This window comes from Pygoscelis adeliae, unplaced genomic scaffold (genome assembly GCF_000699105.1).
Source record: "Pygoscelis adeliae isolate BGI_AS28 unplaced genomic scaffold, ASM69910v1 Scaffold98, whole genome shotgun sequence".
Classification (NCBI taxonomy): Eukaryota; Metazoa; Chordata; class Aves; order Sphenisciformes; family Spheniscidae; genus Pygoscelis; species Pygoscelis adeliae.
Window position 1 is genome coordinate 6,661,417 of NW_008825547.1, and position 11,416 is coordinate 6,672,832.

Genomic DNA, 11,416 nt, shown 5'->3' on the forward strand with positions numbered 1-11,416 from the left:
TGAGTCACCATCCCTGGAAGTATTTAAAAGGCGGGTAGATGAGGCGCTTAGGGACATGGTTTAGTGGGCATGGTGTTGTTGGGTTGATGGTTGGACTCGATGATCTTGGAGGTCTCTTCCAACCTTTTACCATGCTATCATGCTAAGAACCGATGATCTGCCTGCCCATGCGAAGTAGTGAATGAATTCCTTGTTTTGCTTTGCTTGCGTGCGTGGCTTTTGCTTTACCGATTTAACTCTCTTTATCTCAACCCACAATTTTTCTCACTTTTACTCTTCTGATTCTCTCCCCCATCCCGCTGTGGGTGGAGTGAGCGAGCGGCTGTGTGGTGCTTAGTTACTGGCTGGGGTTAAATCACGACATGGGTTGGAGGTAAAGAGAACAGGGTAGACATGAAAATAAAAGATGGATTCTCAAATGGGTTAGGGTACTGTAAAACACTGTTTGAAAAGCTGAATACTGCTTCTCATTAATTAACACTACACTTGTATGGATGTGGTCATAATAAGTGTTGGAAGGGGCACTGTCCTGCAGGGAGAGCAGTTCATGATTCTTCAAATAGCTTTCTGTGTAAACTTGAACAAAAAGCCATTTACTCCTCCGTGCCTTAATTTTTACATCTGATTAGAGACATTATGATTAAAGCTGATGAAACATTTTCAATTCAATGACTGGAGAAGTTGGTTCTGGCTAGAAGGACTAAACGAAATATTCCACAGCTGTTCCTCTAATGGAATCAAGCCAAGTTGTCCATTTCTATAAGACAAAAAAATATTTATTTGAACTTTATCTTTTAATTTCGTGTTATACTCATGTACAAATTACCCTACCATATTATTCTATTGAATTATTGAATATAGGCTATATACACTGTATGCATTAAAGCATTTTAATATCATGCCTTAACATTTTTACATGAATTCAGTGAACTACTTTTCTGTTTGCTAATGAAATGTTTCAGCTTTCTCAGAGCTAAATGTGGCTTTTACAAAATTATTGGAAACTTCCTTTCTGCCCTTTACCTTCTGATTTTGAAACACCTTTGGAAGTATTGGATCCCCCTTTGCTGATGCTCCTGCTGCTTGCAAGGTAGCTAGAGCCAAGAATTAGGTACTCTTTATATGTTTCAGGATCTATGACAAAGTGCTGCCAGTGAATGTCCATAAGGCAGAGTCAGTGCCTCACCGGCACCATCTGCAACAGTAATGGCTTGGGATTGCCCCTTCTTTAGATGCCAGCCACCATCCAGCTTCTCTGTCATTGCTTCATTGGCAAGTTCAGGAAGATAATTTAGGGACAAAAGGCTCAATATGACTTTTCCTAAGGCCACCGGTCATACCATTACGAGTGTCTTACAGCTCTGCGAGGCAGCAGGACGTGCAAACTCAGGTGCAGCCCTTCTCCGAGCAGGCGATACCTGCAGGGGCAGAGCCAGTATGTCTGCCAGGTGCCCAACGACATTGTGTGGGTGCCATGGCCTCCCAGGACTCAATGTAGGGCTCCTCATCCCATGCACCTAGATGATGCTAGTCCCACCTGGTGACTTCTGTGAAATGACTTTGATGGGCCCTGGCAGAGGGGAGAACCAGGCACAACATGCGTTTTCCTTCTCTTTTCTTAGTGTAACAAGTTCACAGCCATGACTAGATGGCCTAGGGCTGGAAGGCTGTGTAAGAGTACCACATACATCCCAGAGGAAAACATGTCTTTGAAGAATAGAAAAGGTGGGCTCAAGGGAATATGTATCTGTGATTAATCTGTTCAGCCACTGGGTGCCAATGTTGGCTCATATTTGATAATCAGAGCCATTTTTCTATGGGAAGAAGAATTTTTGAAATCTAGAAGAAGATATTTTAGTTCCAGAGCCTGAAAAATATCCCCAAGAGTGCGTGACTTTTTATTCGAATGGACTTGGAAAGGGAGCGCCAGGAAGGTGGCTGCGAGGGGTGGGGAGACAGGGGAGCCCCGGGTTAACAAAAGAAAGAGTGGGACCATTAATGAAATGGGCTTGCTGAGAATTATGAATCTGTGAGTCTTGTAGTGATTAATGATGAACCACTGTTTTAACTTTGGATCAAATAATGGGTTGCCTCTGAAAAGCTTCATTAATCACCGTTAGAAATAGGCCTGCCAATTCATTACTTCAGGGAAGACATGAGCTGAACAGTTCAGCAAATTTCAGGATTGAGTGAACTCTAGGCAGGGGCTGGTTAAAAAGAAAGCAGGGGTCTAATCTGTGTTTCAATGCATTGGGATTTATGAGCGAAGAATATCCTCTCATTGGCAGTTTCCTCTTCTTTCCCCTCCTCTCCCACAAAATCTTTTTGCTAATTGTGATCTGGGCACAATGGACAGAAAAAACACGGCATTTGGGACTGTGCCTGAGCCGGATTCTTCCCCCAGGTACCCAGATGTGGCTCCCATCCAAATCACTAGAAATTGTATTGTGTGTTTGAGGGCAGAGCCTGGCCATCCTCAGCTGCTGTTTTTCACTTTGCAGCCTTCATCTGAGACTAATGCTTTGCCTCTGTGTATTTAAGTGCAGGAGAACGTTTGCAAGAAATGCATTTGCCCCCTTTTCAAAAAACTGCTGTCGTTAGTAAAAAGCTTCCGTGCTTTTGATGTGATGCAAGATTTTTAAGCCAGCTGGGATATATTTTAATTGCCGTTCCAGGAAGCTAAGGACTGGGATACCCAAGAAAGTACAGCTGATGCTCCCTGCCTGGGAAGAGATCAACTCTTTTTTTAAAGTAACATCCAAATATCAGCTAAAAGGCGCAGCATGCCTCCATGTTGTCTGCACCAAACCATACTGGACAAGGAAAAAGAAGGAGATGGAAATTAAGGCCAGAATAAATTCTTTAGCCAAAATGATTTTGCTCCCAAAACATTAGTTTTGATCAACAGAAATATGCTTCAAAGGTGTAGTAGGATCTGCCTGAGTTATTTAGGTTAGAAATCCTCCCTTTACTCCTGCCAAAAAAGAAATGGAAAGCTACTTGCCCTGCTCTCATCTCCACCCCCAAAATCTAAAATGCTTTGATTGTTTTTTTAGTCACTCCAGCATTTACAAATTTACTTCAACTGTTATTTACTAAAAATTTCTCAAAGATCAACTCATCAATTTTTCAGTTTGTCCTACTTGAAACATTCACCCAAAATGATCATTCACACAGTTTCGGTTTCCTGAAAAATATGAGTACTTTTGTTCAGGATTGACCGAACTTCCTTGAAACAAACAAAAAAGTCATTTATTCGCACAGCTGGAGATAGAGAGGGAAAAACATCTGGATGTGAGAAGGAGGAGAAAATATGCATTGGAAGGGAAAAAAACAGTAAAAGGACAAAAGGTTATAAGTAGAAAAAGAAAAAGGATTGATATGGGGGTTGGAGAGTGTGTCCAGGGATTATGTGAGGAGGGCCATAGAAAGTGGGCCTTGAAAGAGAAATGTAAATACAGTGATGGAAAGGAGGAGGGGAAGACTGAGATGAAACAAGAGGAAAAATAGGGAAAAAATCAAAACGGAATAAAATACAATTAGCAAATGGAAAGCAAAAATAATGAAAAAATCTTATATTTGAATGAAACAAAATAGAGAATAAACATGAGAAGGAAACGTAGTCTAAGAGGAACAAAGCTAAGAAAACTAATGAGAGTAAGGGATATGCTGAAAAGGACCTAGAAATTGAAAAATCTTGGAGAAATATATTGCAGAAAAGGAAAACAAGGTCCTCTTTTCAGTCTTGACCATTTCTCACCCAGCTCCAGCTGCAGTGAACATGCCGGCACAGCAGTCCCCAGCCCCTGAGACTGCAGCATTCCCACTGCCGAAATCCACGTGTGGGACATGCCGAGGCTGAGGGAGAGCTGGAAGTAACATGTCAGCACCTGGGTCCTGCGTTAATTCGGTGCATCAGCACCTCAGCCTCTGCCAGCTCATTGTTTCCAGATGGTGCCTGAGCTCTGAGCTGGTATTTAAGGCATTTAAGGTTGCCTTCATCAAGTTTCCTCCAGGGCAGGAACTAACGCACCTTTCACGTAGGCAGAGCTCAGAGACAGACTCTTTGGCATGGCACAGCACTGCCAACTGCTTTGCAAAATTGAGACGGCCATTGAGCAAAAAAGTCTGTTTTTTATTGACTCACCAGCATCTCGTCCCATGCGGTGTGGGGAAGGAAGAGCACTAGTTTGTGCTGGGCTCCCCTGCCCTTGCAGAGGGGAGATAGGTCCGTGCTCTGTTTTCCAGCCCCTCGTGAGCAAGGACTGAGCTGTCTGCTCTCTGGGGACAAGCCCAGCTTGGACCCACAGGGACAAGGCTGGGGGATAAGCCAGCCTTCCCTCCTCATTCACTCTGGGGTGCAGGCAGAGGGTGAGCCAAACTACATGGAAGCTGGGACGCATTCAGATGAATTGTCCTCAGGACATTCTTGTGTGTCTCCCTGGGCCGTGGGGACACCTTACATGTATAGTTTAGCACTTTGAACTGAACCCCTCCTCCCAAAGTCATGGAGGCAACTCAGGGCGTCATGTGGCCCAGAGCACATCACACACCACACAGACACAGGCGGCTCTGGAGCAGACTAGCCCTGAGCTTGCAGCAGTGCAAGAGGGAGCCACCCCAAAACCTGGCCTCTGCCCCTCGCAGCACTGGCCTTTTGCAGTGAAGATGTGGTCTGAAGTTGCATTTATGGCAGCAACTATTTGAGCAGCTTTTCATATTTCTCCCTCCCCCCATCGCACACATTTCTTCTGCTTGGCTGAATTTTTAAACACTTTTTTTTTTAATTTTCAGGTTTGCTTTATGAACGCTTCTAGGCATAAACTTCAAACACTGAAAACCTGAAAGGAAAATCAGGGTGTGAAGCTTTAGGCAATGTGAAAAAACAACTGGAAGCAATAAGCACTGCTTCTTAATGGGGTGACTTGTTCCTGTTGGCTTATTGTAAATAACCCAAGTGACCAGTGTTGTGATTCAGTGTCAAATCCCAGCTCTGCTGAAGTTAATGCCATGATGTTACCAAAGCATCAGACAGAGAAATGAAACCAATGGTCTTTCTCTTCTCTCATATTGGTTTAGCTCCACTATTAGGCATTTATTATAACCCTGCCCTCATCAAAGGCTTTTGCTATTAATTTCTGCGTATCCCAAATTGTTCACAGACTTTAAAGGTAATACTATTTTCTTATTCTGTCTAAGTTAAGGGATAATCAGGCAGCGGTCTAAATTCTTAAAGTTATTGAGGGCAGTATGGTCTCAAAGGGAATAAGAAACCTATATTTAGCCCTTAGCATTTCAGGGTTAGTCAAACATGAATAATTTTGATTTCCAGACAAAGGCTGGATTGCTAACATATCCCAACTGTCTTTTTAGAGAAGAAATGCATTTATAACCAAAGAATTTGTCAGTTCTTTGTTTCAACTTGTCTTATAATTAAAGCTTTTCATCAAAAGCGTCAACATGTACATGATCAGATCGCTCCAGTTTTAATGGTCGCACTGTAAAAAACTGCTGACACATTGCGAGAGGCATGTATTTCTATACAGCATTCAGGCTCCCAAAGTATAGCCCATATCTTCACTATCTTTAAGAACAGCATCTGGGAAATCTTTACCTAGCATATGTAGTGACTCACAGTAACTGGAAAATGTGCTGTGACCCTTTCATCTGCGAGGTGTGGAGACAGTCATCTTGTGAGAACAGGCATCTACACCTCCTTGTTTTCAGAGTTAACAAAATTAAATATCTCTAGTAATTCTGAAACTCTTTGGCAGCTGAGGAAATCTGATTGAAAATATGTGCTGCAATTGATGTTATGTTATCGAAGTTTGGAACATTAGATTGAAGCTCACATGGAAAATTTTAAAATATTCTTAATACAATTCCATTAATGTAATGAAAACAGACAGGTGGAAAAGGAGCTATTCTCTTTGTAGTTGTAAAATAATATACATCTAACAGAAACAGATTGAAATCAATGGCCACGGAGAAAAGTAGTCCTTTTAAAACCAAATCTTTCATTGTTTTCTTAGTTGAAAGAGAATCTGTAATGTTACTGATAATGCATGAAACTTTTATCCTACCAAGATGATATGATGAAATTTTGAAAATATATAATACATAATTTTCTGTCATGTTGCTGTATACACATAACTTTGAGCAGTACTAGAGCAGAGAGGTTAGTACTTAGAGATCTGGGTGTTTTCAAACTAGAGGGCCCTGTAAGCTGCATACTAGAGTACCTACAGAACTGACTCATGGGATCTCCCAGCTACAACTCCTTGAGAATTTGTGAAGATGACTATGATGGTGTAACACCAGAGCACAGAGCTTTAAAAAATGAGAAAAGGATTACCCTAATTTTGACTTCCTTACAAATACTGGAACAAATATTCAAACAGAATATTTATTAGTGCTTGGAATATAAGAAGAAGACAAGGAACAATCCACATGGATTTGTCATTAACCAATCATATCAAACTCATCTCATTTACCTTACTGGAGGACACCAGGCCTTATAAGTAAGTGGAAGTGGTGGATATCATGTACAGTGACTTTGGCAAAGCTTTTGACATTGATTCTCATGTAATTTTAAGGAAACAAGATTTACATGTATGGAGTATAGAGTTGTGCTGGTTTTGGCTGGGATAGAGTTAATTTTCTTCACAGTAGCTAGTATGGGGCTATGATTTGGATTTGTGCTGGGCACAGCATTGATAACACAGGGATGTTCTCATTACTGCTGAGCAGTGCTTACACAGAGCCAAGGCCTTTTCTGCTCCTCACACCACCCCACCAGCGAGGAGGCTGGGGGTGCACAAGAAGCTGGGAGGGGACACAGCTGGGACAGCTGACCCCAACTGACCAAAGGGATATTCCACACCATATGACGTCATGCTCAGCATAGAAAGCTGGGGGAAGAAGAAGGAAGGGGGGGACGTTCGGAGTGATGGCGTTTGTCTTCCCAAGTAACCGTTACGCGTGGTGGAGCCCTGCTTTCCTGGGGATGGCTGAACACCTGCCTGCCCATGGGAAGCAGTGAATGAATTCCTTGTTTTGATTTGCTTGCACGTGAGGCTTTTTCTTCACCTATTAAACTGTCTTTATCTCAACCCACGAGTTTTCTCACTTTAACCCTTACGATTCTCTCCCCCATCCTGCTGGGGGGTGGAGTGAGCGAGCGGCTGTGTGGTGCTTAGTTGCCATCTGGGGTTAAACCACAACAAGAGTGGATACAACACTGCCCAGAAAACATGCTATTTAGAGTTTAGTTAGCTGAGCAATTCCCTGCCAAAATCCAAGGATATATCGAGTTAGTTTCTGCCAGGGTATGGTATTATTCAATATTTTCATTAATAGTTTGGATGATCCAATAAGGAATAACATAGGGTTTTTTAAGCTTTCAGATAATGTCAAGATGGGAAGCACTAGGGGAAGGAAGAAACTGACTGGAAAAATTGTCTTAATAGATTGGAGAAAAGAAGTGAAAACAGAATAAAAACAATAGAAAAAAGTGCAAAATACTGCATTTAGATAGAAGTAATTTAAAAGGTGTTTATAGTGTAAGATTAACTACTTTAACCTTGATTGGTTAAGTATTAGTTCTCTAGAAAAGGGTCTGGGTTTGTGAGCTGACTATGATTCAGCATTGGCTTGTTATCACAGAAAAGGCATACATGCATTGCAAACTAGAGAAAAGTCTGCAGGATGTACGAACTATGATTTTTTTCTGTACTAAGACCTCAGCTGGAGCACTGCGTCCAGATTCAGGTATTGCACTCCAAGGGAAATCTGGGCTAACTGGGGAAAGCTCAGAGAAGAGCAACAAGAATGGTCAAAAGTCTGTGAAACATGGAAGATAAGGTGAAGTGAGACTGACAGCCTAAAGAGAAGATGATGAGGGGTGGGGAAAAAATGAGAAAGGATATTATAACAGTTTTGAAAATATAAAATATCGGTGCAAAAAAGAAAAAGAAATCTGTTCTTCATCTCAAAGGTGGGTAGGGAGAAGAAGTAGAGTGCCTGAATACAGCAAGGGAGCTTTAGGTTAGATTTTAGAGAAACCTTTAATCTGCTAAAGCCCAAGAATAGGTTTCCTGGTTATGGAGTATGCATCACTGAAAGTCTTTTACAAACAGGTAAGATGGACGTCTGTCAGGAATGACTGAGTGCTTGATCCAGTCTTGAGGCAGAACAGTAGACGGCCACTCCTCGAGATGCTTTCCAAACTAATTTGATTTTATGGCACTTCTTTGTTCCTCGCACAGCAGTCACCTTGTCACTTTCTCTGTTTTCAAATTTCTTAAAAACAACACAAGAATTATTATGCTGATTCAATTCATTTGCATGTGGTCCTACATTTGACAAGCAACTACCAGAAAATGTCTTCTCTGTGAACTGTTACAAACCTGTCAGTAATTATTCCTACCTTTACTGAGCCATGAAAAATCATTTCCTCTCTAATTCCAGAAAGCAAATCAGCGTAAAGACCATTCTTGCTTTTACTGTGTATCATGACTTGTTGATGAACACTATTGGCTAAATATAAGCATGGCCCATCTAAAAATACAGAAATAATATTCACACTCAGCTTTAGACTGTGATATTGTGATCAGTCTGTATGCGCTGTCCTCTCTGTGATTTGGGCCAATGGATTCAGGTACGTAGGGTATTTAGCTCCTGATAACTATACAAAAGAAAATTGAAATCAGATACCATTAAATTGAGTAGACACAATTTTTTTGAAGTAGACTAATGCAGCTCTTGAAATGCATTTTAAGAACATAACTTTGCATGTCAGTGGCAGCTGAAGTAATTTCCTGCATTCAGACTATAAAGAAATCGAGACTTTTTTAGTTTTAAATGTAAAGTGCTGTTGCTTGAGATCAAATGCATAATATAGGGGAGATTAATTCCAATGAAATCTTTAGAAGATATCGCAGATTCATCCATTTGGAAGTCCTTCTGGGAAAGGGAATACTGCTCAAGATATTCCTCTCAGTTGCTTTCTGGTCTTTTTCTGTATACATTTCTAGTCCTCAAGCACTGAGTTCAGTGTAGTAATCAGTGTCCCATTTTTTGAAGAAGTTTTCCATCTCATTTGTTGTCCAAAACTTCCTTCCTCTAGCTCTAGGCTCAAGGAGGGCCCATTTCTGCCTCCCATCCTCCCAGGTGCCAACACTGTCTTCAGTTGTTCAGCACTGACTGCAGTATCCTTTATGTTACTCATTCAAGATGAAATTTCTCAAGATCTAGTAAAGTCTCTAACTAGAAATCTGGTAAGGAGCTGGCTTGCTACCATTTTCCAGACCTGGATCTTGCTACAGTAGACACTAAACCATTGTAATAGGGCATTAGTGCAAAGCTGTGACAAGAATTTGCTATTTACATAACCATTAATTAACCCTTCTAGAAGTTTTCTTCTTTCTTGCCCTTTCCTTACTCTTGCACGATATTACAAATACAAAAACAGAAGCCTGTGGTAGTATCATGTTTTAACAGGCAAGCCTTGAAAAGAGAGATTACAGACATGATTTTTATTGCAGCTCTTCAGTTTGATCCAGAGTAAGGGTGATGCCAAAAGAAAATTAAAAGAAAAAAAATGTTTTTCAGCCTCAAGGTTGTTTCTGTAAAAAGAAAACACCTACTTTGGAATTTCTAAAGCTGAATTCTACGTTGAAAGCAAGGTTTAACCAACCATTACATTGCTCAGTGTTGCTCTGCAAGCCTTTGATTAATTGATTCAGCCTTCTCCTTACTCATGTGACAAATGAATGAAGGGATGGCCACTTAAAACAAGGGATGGGGAGAAAGATCATTCTTTCTGGGAAACTGAAATGAAAGAGCAATTGTACGGTCAAAAGACAAACAAGGTTATAATTTAGGAACAGCTCATTATACAAATGCTATTTGATAATTATTAGTGTTTGGGTTGTAATTCTACTTTTATCCTATCATTAATGACCAAGATGAAAAAAATTAAGGTCTTTTCTTTTTTTGGAGATACTAACACATGCTAATAATGCTCCTTGTTTCCTTGTGAAGAAAGGCCCAAAGAGAATAACCAAAAATAAAACAGAACACTCAAAGGTAACAGCAAAGGACAGTGATGTTAATTAGAGGTCAAATCCTGAAGCACTAAATTCATTAAAAAAATGTAGGCATTACCTAACGGATAACCACTAGATTACAAGATACTGCTTTGTTTTGCACAGTGACTCTTCAATTCTTCTTTGCACTGCTGAACAACCTTGGCAGAAAAGGTGCTGAGACCTGGCACCCAGCTCCTCACTGGGCTGTGCTGAAGGGAGATGAGGATTTCAGTTTCCCAGGTGAAGGAAGGAAGTGAGTTTGGTTTTGCAGGAGGCACCTACAGGAACTGTGTCCAAAGTACTGAGTCATATCCCCTGAAATGGTAAAGGCGCCTTGCTCAGAAGAGAGAGGTGGGAGACAACACACACTCACAAACTAAGTCCATGCAGAGGTCTCTAAGTCCTTCCTAGGTTTAACCTGCAGCCCTTGCTCAGGCTTCATTTGAGCCTTACACATGCAGAATTCCCAGTGAAGCATCAGGAGTCATTCTTCAGACATTGAAAGGCAGTTCTTTGTGTACTTGGAGAGAAAATGACAAGAATCGTGCTGAAATGGACCCTGGAAAATGCCTGACACACTGAATGTATCTATGCAGAGCTTTGAAATATTTTGCCAGACAGGAACCATTCGCCAGGGATGAACCTTGTTCTTTTGAACATTTGAACTATTGCATGAATGAAAAGGCCAGAATAAACAGTACGCCCGTTCAACCGAACAAAGCTGCTCTGTTAAGAATAGGAAGGGTTATACTGGAGTAACTGGAAAAGTCTAGAGACTGTGATAACACAGCAGTCAACACGGATGACCAAATCATTATACAGCAAGCATAACTCTCAAAATTAAAGATAGAGTGAAATGGCATACTTTGAATAGGAATGGACGCGAGCATAAGGAGGGAGGGCCTGGCTCACAGCAGAGCCCAAGCCCTGCTTCCCTGCCTCGAAGTATCACAGAGCATGTGGGACGATGGCTTTTTGGGGAAAGGAGAGCAGGAAGTTTCCTTGCTTTTGGTCCACGATTAAGGAGCAGAGCAACGAAGAAGAGCAAAGACTTGAACTTCAGGACGTGCTTCTGCCCCTCAGAGCACGCCAACAACAGAAGCTGAATTCATCACTTCTTCTCATCGTGGACCAAACGCTTTCGAAAAACCTGAACGGATTCGTGAAAGAAAAGCACCGCTGCTTTATTATGACGCGAGATGCTCGAAAATGAGCGAGAACGGGAAAACGTCGCACCTCGGGGAAGCACCAGCAGAGGTCAGCACAGCCGGGCGAATGGAGCAGCGCGCCCCGCTGCCGGGATGGTGCCGCTGCCTCCCCCGAGA